Genomic DNA, 10349 nt, shown 5'->3' with positions numbered 1-10349 from the left:
GGACTGGGAGGAGAGCTCTGTTCGTGCCTCTGGTTCCCATAGTTGGACCGGCCAGCTCTGGTTGCCTGGGTTACTGTATCCCTTGCGGATGGTCATCTTGCTGTTGCTATGCTAATGAGAGAATATCAAAGCCACAAGCAGCAGCGGCTGCCTGTCGAGTTTACGTGAGAGAGTTTGTGCGTGTGTGTGGTTTATTTACAGTCTGACACCTCAGAGGTCGCTGAGAGGCCAGAGCCTTTAACTTAAAATGTCATATCAATTAAGAATTTGTGAAATTAAGCAGGCAATATCAAACTTTGCATTTTATTCATTAGACATGGAGCTGCTCCTAATGGGGTTGCTCTCTCTGGCTCGTCTCTGCTCTCACCTCCCCTACTGACTCTTCCTTTTACTCGCTGCTGTTTCATTATTTACATCCCCATCTCTGGCTCTTTTTTGGCACAGTTTATCAGTTTAATCAGCTTGCGTGGGGATAGCAGGAGGAGGAGGAGGTGGGGGAGGATGTGAAGATGGGAGGTGGGTAATGCATCTTTATTAGGCTCCCAACATCAGCCCAGGAGACGAGTCTCTGCTATCACTGTCAATTAGCAGGGGGAGACGCTCAGAGGGGTGGGGGTGGGGTGGACTGCAAATGGCAGGCTTCTCTTTATTAATATCTGGAAACAAGCACACAGCATTCAGACGTACAGAAAGAAGCTTCGTCTTTATTAAAACATACTTAGTGCAGCAGTGCAAACCATACAGCAGAATGTCATCAGGCAGTGTAAGGTGCAGTTGCAGAGCTTCAGGTTTCATTTACTGAGAGAATTAAGAAAAAAAGAGGGGGTGCAGGGATGGCTTGACTTTATTCGGCACAGGGACAGATATTACATTATCATTTCATCATGGCTTCCTGGCAATATGGCTTTTTCAATCAGCGAATACAGACATTATTTATTCATCGATGCATTTTTAAAAAGGCACACAAGATACAGCGTAGCCAATCTCCACAGAGTTGACACAATCAAATATACATGAATATAATATTAGTGTGAGATTGTTGGGTGGGGGGTGTTAAATGAAACTTTATTCAAATGGAGAACAAGGAGAGGAAATGGGGAAAGGGATTAGAGCGCCGCATTTACCCGTCTACATTTATCTCTGCACTCGGGTTCGATTTTGTCCGGAGCTGCTCCTGTGTGTGTGTCCCTTTCTGTTAGCCTGAGTGAGTCTGCCTGCGTGTGTGTGTGTGTGTGGTCTGGCAGTATATCCTTGCTTTAAGGCAAGTGTCTCTTTAATGAGGCTTTGCTGCAAAAGGAGCTCCCTAGGACTCTTGACGTGTTCTGCATTTCAAACCAGTAGCACACTCTCTCCTCCATCACACACACACACACACCCTTCATCACAGGTTAATGTGTGTGTTGTGCCAAAGCATTGATTGGTGGATTTCCGTCAATGACGGACAACCTTTCTGAAGCTGTGCGCTGCCTCTCAGCTGCTTTTCCCTTGTACTCGTTCGTTCTCTCGGCTTTTTTCCTCCCTCCTCCGTCTCTCGCCGCAGCACTCTCTGACCTCATGTTTATGTATCTCACTATGTCGCGCTCTTCATCAGAGCTGCTCTGTCAAAGGTCCCTTCCCCATCTTTTCTCTCCTCTCTCTGCCTTGCTTGTTTTTCCGCTGCAAAGGCACTGGGATATGAATAATATAAGAAAGAAGCAGATAGCATTGCTCACCCTCAGACAAACAGGCTGCTCCACGTGTTGTTAGGAGACAGAGGGCAGAGAAATCTGACGGGGGTGAAAGAATTTGTAAGGTGCTACAAACGAATTCCTGTCAAAGACAACTGAGGCTCCCGCGGGCAAAGAAGCGGCTGACGGACGGATTCTGCGATTGCTCTGGCCGCGTACTGGACTGAAGGCACAGGCTTTGTGTCAGTTTAGACAAACTGTATCGCCAGATTAGTAAATGAATAGGCTCCAACGGGTGGATTTGCAATCAGGAGCTCAAAGCTAGAGCTTCCCAACCAAAGAATCAACCGGCTATTCGTCACTGATTTGGAGCTGTGATGAACTCTGGTTTTCCAGTCAGGGCAAGTTTCTCTCGCGCTTGATTGTTTTTCAAGGAGGATGAAGTGTTCAAGAGCAGATCAGCTCATTAGCGGCCATGCTGAATTGCTCTTAATGAATGCTATCAGCCGCTAATGAAAAGTATTGTTCTCGAGCGCAGCTAAATCAAAAGGTGTTTAAAGCGCACGCTCGCTGCTCTCACGCGCACTTCATCAACGAGCGTTTGGCGAAGAGGTCCCCGATGGGGACTCAACACCATGGTTACAGGGGCTAACACCCCCCACGAGAAATCAAACTCTCATTTGGACCACAGCCACTGCTCAATACCCGCTCCGGTATCGATCGGCCTCGGTGGGAGTGCTTATGTGCGCGAAGGAGAGAGGGAGTTTGAGAGAGAATGGGAGGCGGGGCGGGATGAAGAGGAAAAAGCAGCGAGGGATTGATTTATCTCCCATTGATGATGGTGATTTGGCATCAGATATGTGGGATGCCTGACCTTATTTACAGCCCCCCCACCTCCTCCGCCTGCCAATTAGAAAAGTTTTCCTCTGTACGCTTGAAAACACAGCTCAATAACACAAAAGTATAAAACAGGGGATGTGTGGAAAATGGCACGTGTAAGAGAGCAGACAGCCTGAAGCAACTGAATCAGTTGTGGAGACTTATGGAAGAGTCCGTTAAAGGTGATGGTGGGAAAAAGCGACCATCTCGCTGTGCATCTCCTTTAACCTTCAGCCCACTAAAACTGAAGGCCCTGGGGTATTTCCAGCATCTCAAATAGACATCAATTTGATATTTTGTTGGCAGGGCTGCTGCTGAGGCTGCTCTTTAAAGAAAATTTCTCATTACCCTTACTAAATTCTGACACTTAAAGACCATTAAGCTAAACTGCTCCGAAGCCTAAATTGTGCCAGTGAACCAGGTTATATTCTGCAAAGTGAGCTCCCCAGTGAAGCTGCTGGTGCAGTGAAGTATACAAAATAATCTCACATCTCCAGCGTTAGCAGCAAATGTTCCAATAAACGGAGCCTCCCGCCACCCTCACCCCCACCCGGTCGAAAAATAAGGCAACTGAAGTGGCGGAGTATCTTGCTAATTTGTGAGGAAGAGTAAATACACCGAAAGCCTCCGCTTCAAGATATTTTTTCATTTCTCCAGTTAGCGGTGAAGGCTGAGGAGATACACAAGGGAGAAGAGTCCAAAGAGTTCATTTTCCTGACGCTTTGATGCTGTATTTGTACTTGCAAAATATAGCAAGCGGACCTTGAGGATTTTACTCCAGCTTACAATCAACAAACTAAAAAAGTTAGTACAAAAAAATCGGGCTGTTGGTTTATGTTTAAGGCAAATCATGCAGCACAAAGGGACAATTATGGGGTTTGTGTAGATGAGCACCAGGGCCGTAGCCAGAAACTCTAATGTCAGGAGTCAAAGCCCTCGCATTTTACCCACCCCGGATTTCTTTAATTATACATATTTTCTTTTTCGTAATTACTTATCACATCTCTCAATGTATGAACTCAGCTATATTTACTGGGGCTCTTTAGGGACTTTTATCTGCTATTTCTCTTGAGTTGCATGATGGGAATTGTAGGCCTTAACATTTTCTGCTTCTTTTCTTTACTCTGCCTTTTGTCAATTACCCTTTAGCTCAAATTCACATCTTCTTCTTCCTAGCGGTTTATATCCCGCGACGCAGGGTCCGCTATCTTGCATGGCTTCCTCCACTTCTTCCTAAGCTCAAATTCACATCTATTATCTGTAAATAGTATTCACAAATGTTAACATCGCTGTGTGGTGAAAGCCATATTTCTGTTTTCATGATTTAAAAAAAATATTCTTTGTTGTGATTTTTGGACGATTCTTTGTGGTGTTAATTTACCCAACACAACATTTTCTTCAAACCATCACTGAATATTTATGGAAATTTTTCAGCAACTGTGAACAAACTATAACACTGCTGGGAAATGAATGAATTTCTAATTTGAGGATTTGAAAAAACAAGTACATTTGCAAATACTACATTTTAAAAACAGTGCAGCACATCTATTAATAAGCCACTCAGGAGTTTCAGGAACCTGGTGGAAGGTTACATTCTATCTAATAACAAACAGGTTGTCACCTCAGACTCTTAAATAAGACTACGTTTCAGTTATTTTCTGTTCTTAGACGTTTTAAATGCAGACAGCCAAAGGTCAAGATTCACACTTCTGTGAGCACTAGGTTTGAGACTGGTTTTTCTGCTCTTGGCTCTGTATGATGTCACTGAGAGCCGATATATCTGACTGAGGCACCAGGCATAGTCTCCACCTTTCACTTCAAATGTGGCATGCAGCATCAAAATGTTTGCTAGTACAAAAAATGTTGAAAAAAAAAATTGAAAAGGCAAATCCATAAACAGCAGCAGCGAGGACTTTATCCCCAGGATGATGGATCTCGTCCTCTACAGCACCTCCACTACCCTGGCCCATGAGTCAGGCAGTCACTGACGCCACCCTAACAGAATTTTTCTGTAAAGTCTTACATTTTCAGTTATGCAGTGCAGCCATTTGGGTCTGGCAGCATGCTAAATTGCCAGGTGCAGCTTTAGTAGTGATTTATAAATACATTTTTACTCAACTTAATTTCATAACTCCTCAGGCATCGACCTCAGCTCTCGAGGGTGTCAGAATTGCTCTTCTATCACGAGGAGCACATGTGTGGTTGGCAACTCAAGGACTGGTTGGGCCTGGTGGAGTTGGGGGGGCTGGTAATGACCAAGGCGCAGACCTGAGGTTGGCACAGCAGGCTGCAATCTAATCAGCACCGCGCCTTATTTTCATGGAGACGTGGGGGAGAATTAGATATTTAATGGCGACAGTTTTATCTTTCAATCACACGCCTGGGTCTGCACCGTGGACACCTTGTTAAGAGGCTAGATGTGCCCAATCAACAGGCGTAGGTGGGCTGTCAGTGTGAGTTTGCGCCCGTCTGTGTGATTGAGTGTGCATGGGTGCTTTTAGCTGGTTACCACTCTCCAATCAGAGGTGTTTGTGTGTCTCACTGTGGCTCATATTGTGTTTGATGCCTGAAGACTGGCACAAATTGGCAATCAGGTGAGGTTGGCATGGACGAGGGCCTCTCCTCACCAGGATCCTGACTCCAATTGGCCCCTTCTCCGCTCTCCCATCCTCTCATCCCTCTCTTCCTCTCTCACCGAAGCCATTTTAACTTGACCCTGACAGGTGCTCCTGACAAAACCCATTACAGTCTCAATTACGCTATATATCTCTCCCTCCTTCTCCTTCCACTGCTTGTTTTTATCCCCCATTTTTCCCGCTCCACTCCTCTGATACTCCAGAGCCGGTGGGAGCTCTAATCGGCCGGCGTTAGCACTTCCCTCTTGACTATCACCAGTCTATCATCACTGCGCATCTCATTTCTCCTAATTAGCCTTAGTGGGACCATCACTTTTCTCTTCATTAGGAACAACACAACAGATGTGGGTGAGAGAAGCAGAAGCAATGGTGGGACAACAGTGTGATGAATGGTAGGGTATATGTGCGTGTGTGATGTGTGTGTCTATCTGCATGTGGGGATGTTTGCACAGAGAGATCGGGTCTGCCACCTAAGTGTATGTGCACGCTTACTGCGTAATTTTTTATTGAGATTATTCTTTTGAAATTTTGCCTTTTATTTGACAGTGACACATAGGCTGGTGGCCAGAATCAAATTGTGGCATATTGCAGGTATAATGCATTCATCTACAATACCAGGCTACTAGAACACCCATCTGACTGAACAGCTTGCAACTGTGGTGCAACCATGTGAGCTAGTTTCACTGGTTTTCCCTGAATACCACACAACTTTATGTTAGTGCCAGCAATACTGTCATTTGTCTGGGGTCTACAAAGGTCTTCTTTGATTTATACATCACTTGCAAATAGATTTGATCCATCAGCTCGTGTTGATCATGACTTGTCTGAACCAGAATAAGAACTTCTACTACAACGGTCAACCTGTGGTGCAGAAATTGCAGTTCCTATATTGGCCACTTGAGGGTAAGTCAGTAACTACAGAAATATTTAGATGGCCAATTTTTGCCATGAAATTAGCACATTTACAGCCTGGGATAGTGAAAAGAATGTTTTGGTCTCTATGAATAATTTAATCTGAGGTTTCAAATACAGAGTCAAATTGGTGATATCCATCTTTTATATAAAGTCTGTGGTTGAGTTTGCTAACCCTGCTATAATAATCATGCTGTACAGCTAACCCCACCACAAACTCCTGTAACATCTGCAACATCATGTCATTTCCTTAAGCTGCTGGAAATGCGGACACATATGTTTGGACTATATCTGCAATATATATATATATACAGTATATACGTGACACTGCAACTACTCATGATTTGTAAGTAGTCGCAAACCAACTAAGACAAATCTTGGGTTGTATCCAAATGCCCAACAATGAAAATATCTTTGGAGCGGTCGATTTTTGGTGATTCGTGTTTTCAAATGGATCTTAAATAATGTGGTTCAGAAGTCTCATTTTAAATTCACAGGGAACTATCGTTGGGTTACATGGGGTTAGGTAGATTAACTCGCTCCCCTTCAGAATAAAGCAGAAGTCCGACATTTGGGAAATGACACTTTCGTGTAAAGACTTCAGTCTGCCCTTTTCCTTTTGCTAACAATTAAACGTGCAGACAGAAGATTAGCCATTTTGACACAGGAGCAAATAAGCCTACTGTGTGAAGCTTCTCCTTTAAGCTGGGGGAACAGAGCTTCTGATGCAATTCAGAAGTAAGTCCCTTTCATTAGAGTTCATTCCCTACTAGTATCATCCACCATTTGAATTTATGTATGACCTCATTATGCAGCAAAGGGCCTTTGAATCGGATGACATATATTAATATTATATCTAACCTAACTGAAGTTCACTCTCTTTTTTTGCCACATTTCAAATTTGCCTTTTCTGCCCTGATATTACATCTTTGTCTTTCCGGTGGTTTACCGTCTTTTCTCACCAATTTCTCACCCTTTCTCTGGGCGTCCTTGTTCCCGGCGCCCTCCCCTCTCCATCTCCTGCAGGTGTGCGCATGATGTGTGGGAGCAGAGAGGAGGGGCAGCAAGGTGTTGAAGGAGACGCGTGAGACGTACAGGGAGCAGCAAGTGATGAATCTTCCAGCCGTCTGTAACACTCTCCGCTTCGCCGGCTCTTCCCTCGTTTCTGACCCAAATCTAATGCGACAGGACTCGTTTTCGCCGTCCCCGTGCGCTCACCTCCTCCCACAACCCGCCCTCCCCCTCGCCGCTCTCGCAGGAGTCATGCACCACCCCTCTATTTTTAGCTGTTTGTCCTTGAGTTACAATCCCCGAAAATTGCCATGATCCATAAAGGGGTTGTGGTGCTTGAGGGAGAACATGCTCGCACACACACACACACCGTTGCCAGTGCCAATTCACCCTCCAGCCCTACCCCCACCCCATCCTCACTTGCCCCACCACCACATCGTACCACCTCTGTGCATGTGTGTGTGTGTGTGTGTGTGTGTGTGTGTGTGTGTGTGTGTGTGTGTGTGTGTGTGTGTGAGCAACAAATCGTTACCAATTTAAAGTCTTTCTCCATTACTGGAGCGAATATTCCTCTCATTAAAGAGGTGAAATGGAGGGAGTTAAACGAGTGCAACGCCGACAGATCAGGCTGTTCTTTTCGCTGCCTCCCCCCCACACGCACACACTCTCATGCCCCACCTCAGAAAGTTATCCACTGTAGCCAATTAGCATGACTGCTCTGTCTAGCATTAGCCCCCCCTCCACACACACACGCATCCAGCTCGTGCTCTCATTACCGTCTTTCTCTCTCTTCCTCCGCTATCGTCCCTCCTCTCATTCTCTCTCTTTCTCATTAGGGCTGCGTCGTAACACAGTGAATCATAATAGGTGCTCTACACTGTGAAATGGCTTTAGCTTTGTCTCATTTCGCCGCTTGTAGCAGGAGAATGAGTAAACAGACAATCTATTCCATGCAGGCGTAGACACACACCAACAGACACAATCAGGGCCGTCCATTAATCTGTCGTAAAGCAGCTTTTTGCCCGCCTGAAGGAATCCCTGATATTCGCAGACAGAGAAAGAGAGAGGGGTGGGGGGCTAATCTATGGGAGCTGCCATGCAAGGCCATGTACTATCCACCGATAATAAACAGATGAATCCGAGCAAGGAGAGAGTTTCGGGACACGACGATTGAAAGATGGAGCAGAGGGAGAGATAGCAAGAGGACTTCGGGCGAATGAGGTGGAAGGCCCGAAGGTAGATTGGAGAGGGGAGAGAGGATGGCAGCGAAGAAGTTGGGGAGGGGGGCGAAACAGCGTGCAGCAGGGGGTGGAGACGGCGGCACTGAGGCGTATTCTAAGCCCTGAATGTAAATATGCGTGAGGGGATTATCACAGAGTGCCAGGCGGCGCTTTTGGGGCTTTGTTTCCGTGACACCATGACGTTGGCTTTGTTTCCCTGACAGCAGACGTGTGTGTGTGTCAGTGTGTGTGTATGTGTGCCATAGCATGTGTGTTTGTGTGTGACATCCAGGCATCTGTTTCCTGCTGGAAAAGGTTAATTACATCTCCACTGCCTGACTGGACGTGCCATGCATAATCACACATGCTAATGAGACCTGTGTGTGTGTGTGTGTGTCTTTTGTCTTTGCGTCTCCATGTGCATTCTGGAAAGGCTGTACTGTAGTGGCTGAGCAGATATCTTAACCACTTGTTTCAGCTTTGAAAAGCTATTGTTGCAGCCAAGAAGAAGCACAGACACACACACAACACTCGCAGAGTCCTACACTCAAACAGGTGACAGCTGGAAGAGCACTGCAACGGCATTTACGGACAGACACTCCTCTCCCAATGGGGGACATTAATTGATGGGTCTGCATCCATGTGTGCGTGTGTTTGTAATTACTCGTCTGCCTGTTAATGAGACAGAGATGCTACGCCGTAAGCGGAAGGACTTCTCCCAAACTCCGCTGCTCACTCTGACCCCTGACTCCTATCTTCACACTCCAGCTAAGCTGCTGATTGGACAGCTGCTTGGCTTTAGATGGAGCCCAGCGCAGCGTGAAAAGCCGAGATGGGCTCCGGCCCTCCATGGGTGACTCTGGAAATTACTGCACACTTTCTCACTCAGCTGAAGTTTTCACTAAGTTGATCTGACATAAGCAGGTAGGTGAGGAGGTGCAGAGCTCCGTCGAGCTTTGGCTCTAATTCAGCCCCCACGGAGGAGCGGTGAGGAGTGCGACTCAGAAAAATAATGGATTTCTAGAGTCCATCGCCTCTTCGCACCTTGTGAGGAACGCCAGCTATGGCAAGAAATTAATCAAACAGATACGATTTTTTTTCTCTTTTTTTGGAATCACATCAGCAAAAGCAAAGTTCTCAGTCAGCTGCCAAGGGAGAAATGAGAGTGCTGCAGGGATGTGTAATGGGCATGAGCGAGGAGTTCGCAGGCTTTTATTTTCAACTTGAAGAGCGTGGCTCAAGACAGCCTTGTGCTTGTTGAGTTTAGCCAGGTTAAAAAGTACAAAAGAAGAAGTGTTAGTCACCGATACTCTGGGAAAAATACAGTACCTGATTCGAAAGCACCTTTTCTTTCTTTTTTTTAAACTTTAAATAAAAGCCTGTGCTCGTTGAACCCCCTTTACCATCTCTGTTATAATGTCTCCAGGCAGCATACCAGACAGTGGAGGCTGTACTGAGCAGTGATAACCCAGGCCACACATTTCGGTCCATTAGGGATAAATCCCACAGAAAAGGTGAAGACAGCTGGGCTGACAGCAATGCTGTCACACCTGTGTCTCCTGATCCCTCCATTGCTCTACCTCTTCACACTCCTCATCCTCCACTTGATCACTTTTCTTCTTCCTCCGTCTGCGGCAGAAGCCATTAAGGCCACAGAAGCAGGCGCAGGTGAAGGGCATGTCCTATCTGATGCACCGCATCTACGTGAACCTGTGAATGGACACAGAGGGAAGAGGGGGAGAGAGAGAAGAATAGGTAAAGCATTAAAACAGTCCTCTTTCATCTAGTGCTCATGATAAGGACTTTTTCTTGGAACACACATGGATATCTGCAATAGAAGAAGAAGCTTCCCTTTCATGCACGTTTCAGGAAAGCCAGTTTTCTGGATGGAACTTAGCAAAGATTAAGCTAGTGGCCATTTCTTTATGTGCAGTGGACTCTTTAAGCAGAGGTACCATCTAAAACAATAAATGCTTCAGTGATTAGCATCCTTTTTATGCTTGGAACACAAATGGGGAGAGCCT

General features: G+C 45.9%; 1 long non-coding RNA gene across 1 annotated transcript in view; it reads right to left on the bottom strand.

Annotated features, from left to right (window-relative positions):
* Positions 1 to 684: 684 nt before the first annotated feature.
* The window catches only part of LOC106633428, a 30903-nt gene continuing 21238 nt past the window's right edge, over positions 685 to 10349 (bottom strand). Inside the window, exon 3 of the long non-coding RNA XR_006054637.1 lies at positions 685 to 10035. This is a non-coding gene — a long non-coding RNA (uncharacterized LOC106633428). The remainder of the gene's footprint in view (positions 10036 to 10349) is intronic.

This window comes from Haplochromis burtoni, unplaced genomic scaffold (genome assembly GCF_018398535.1).
Source record: "Haplochromis burtoni strain Fernald_Lab_line unplaced genomic scaffold, NCSU_Asbu1 Contig_97, whole genome shotgun sequence".
NCBI classification, from domain to species: Eukaryota; Metazoa; Chordata; class Actinopteri; order Cichliformes; family Cichlidae; genus Haplochromis; species Haplochromis burtoni.
The sequence above is the reverse complement of the archived record's forward strand: the minus strand, read 5'-3'. Positions and strand labels throughout refer to the sequence as shown.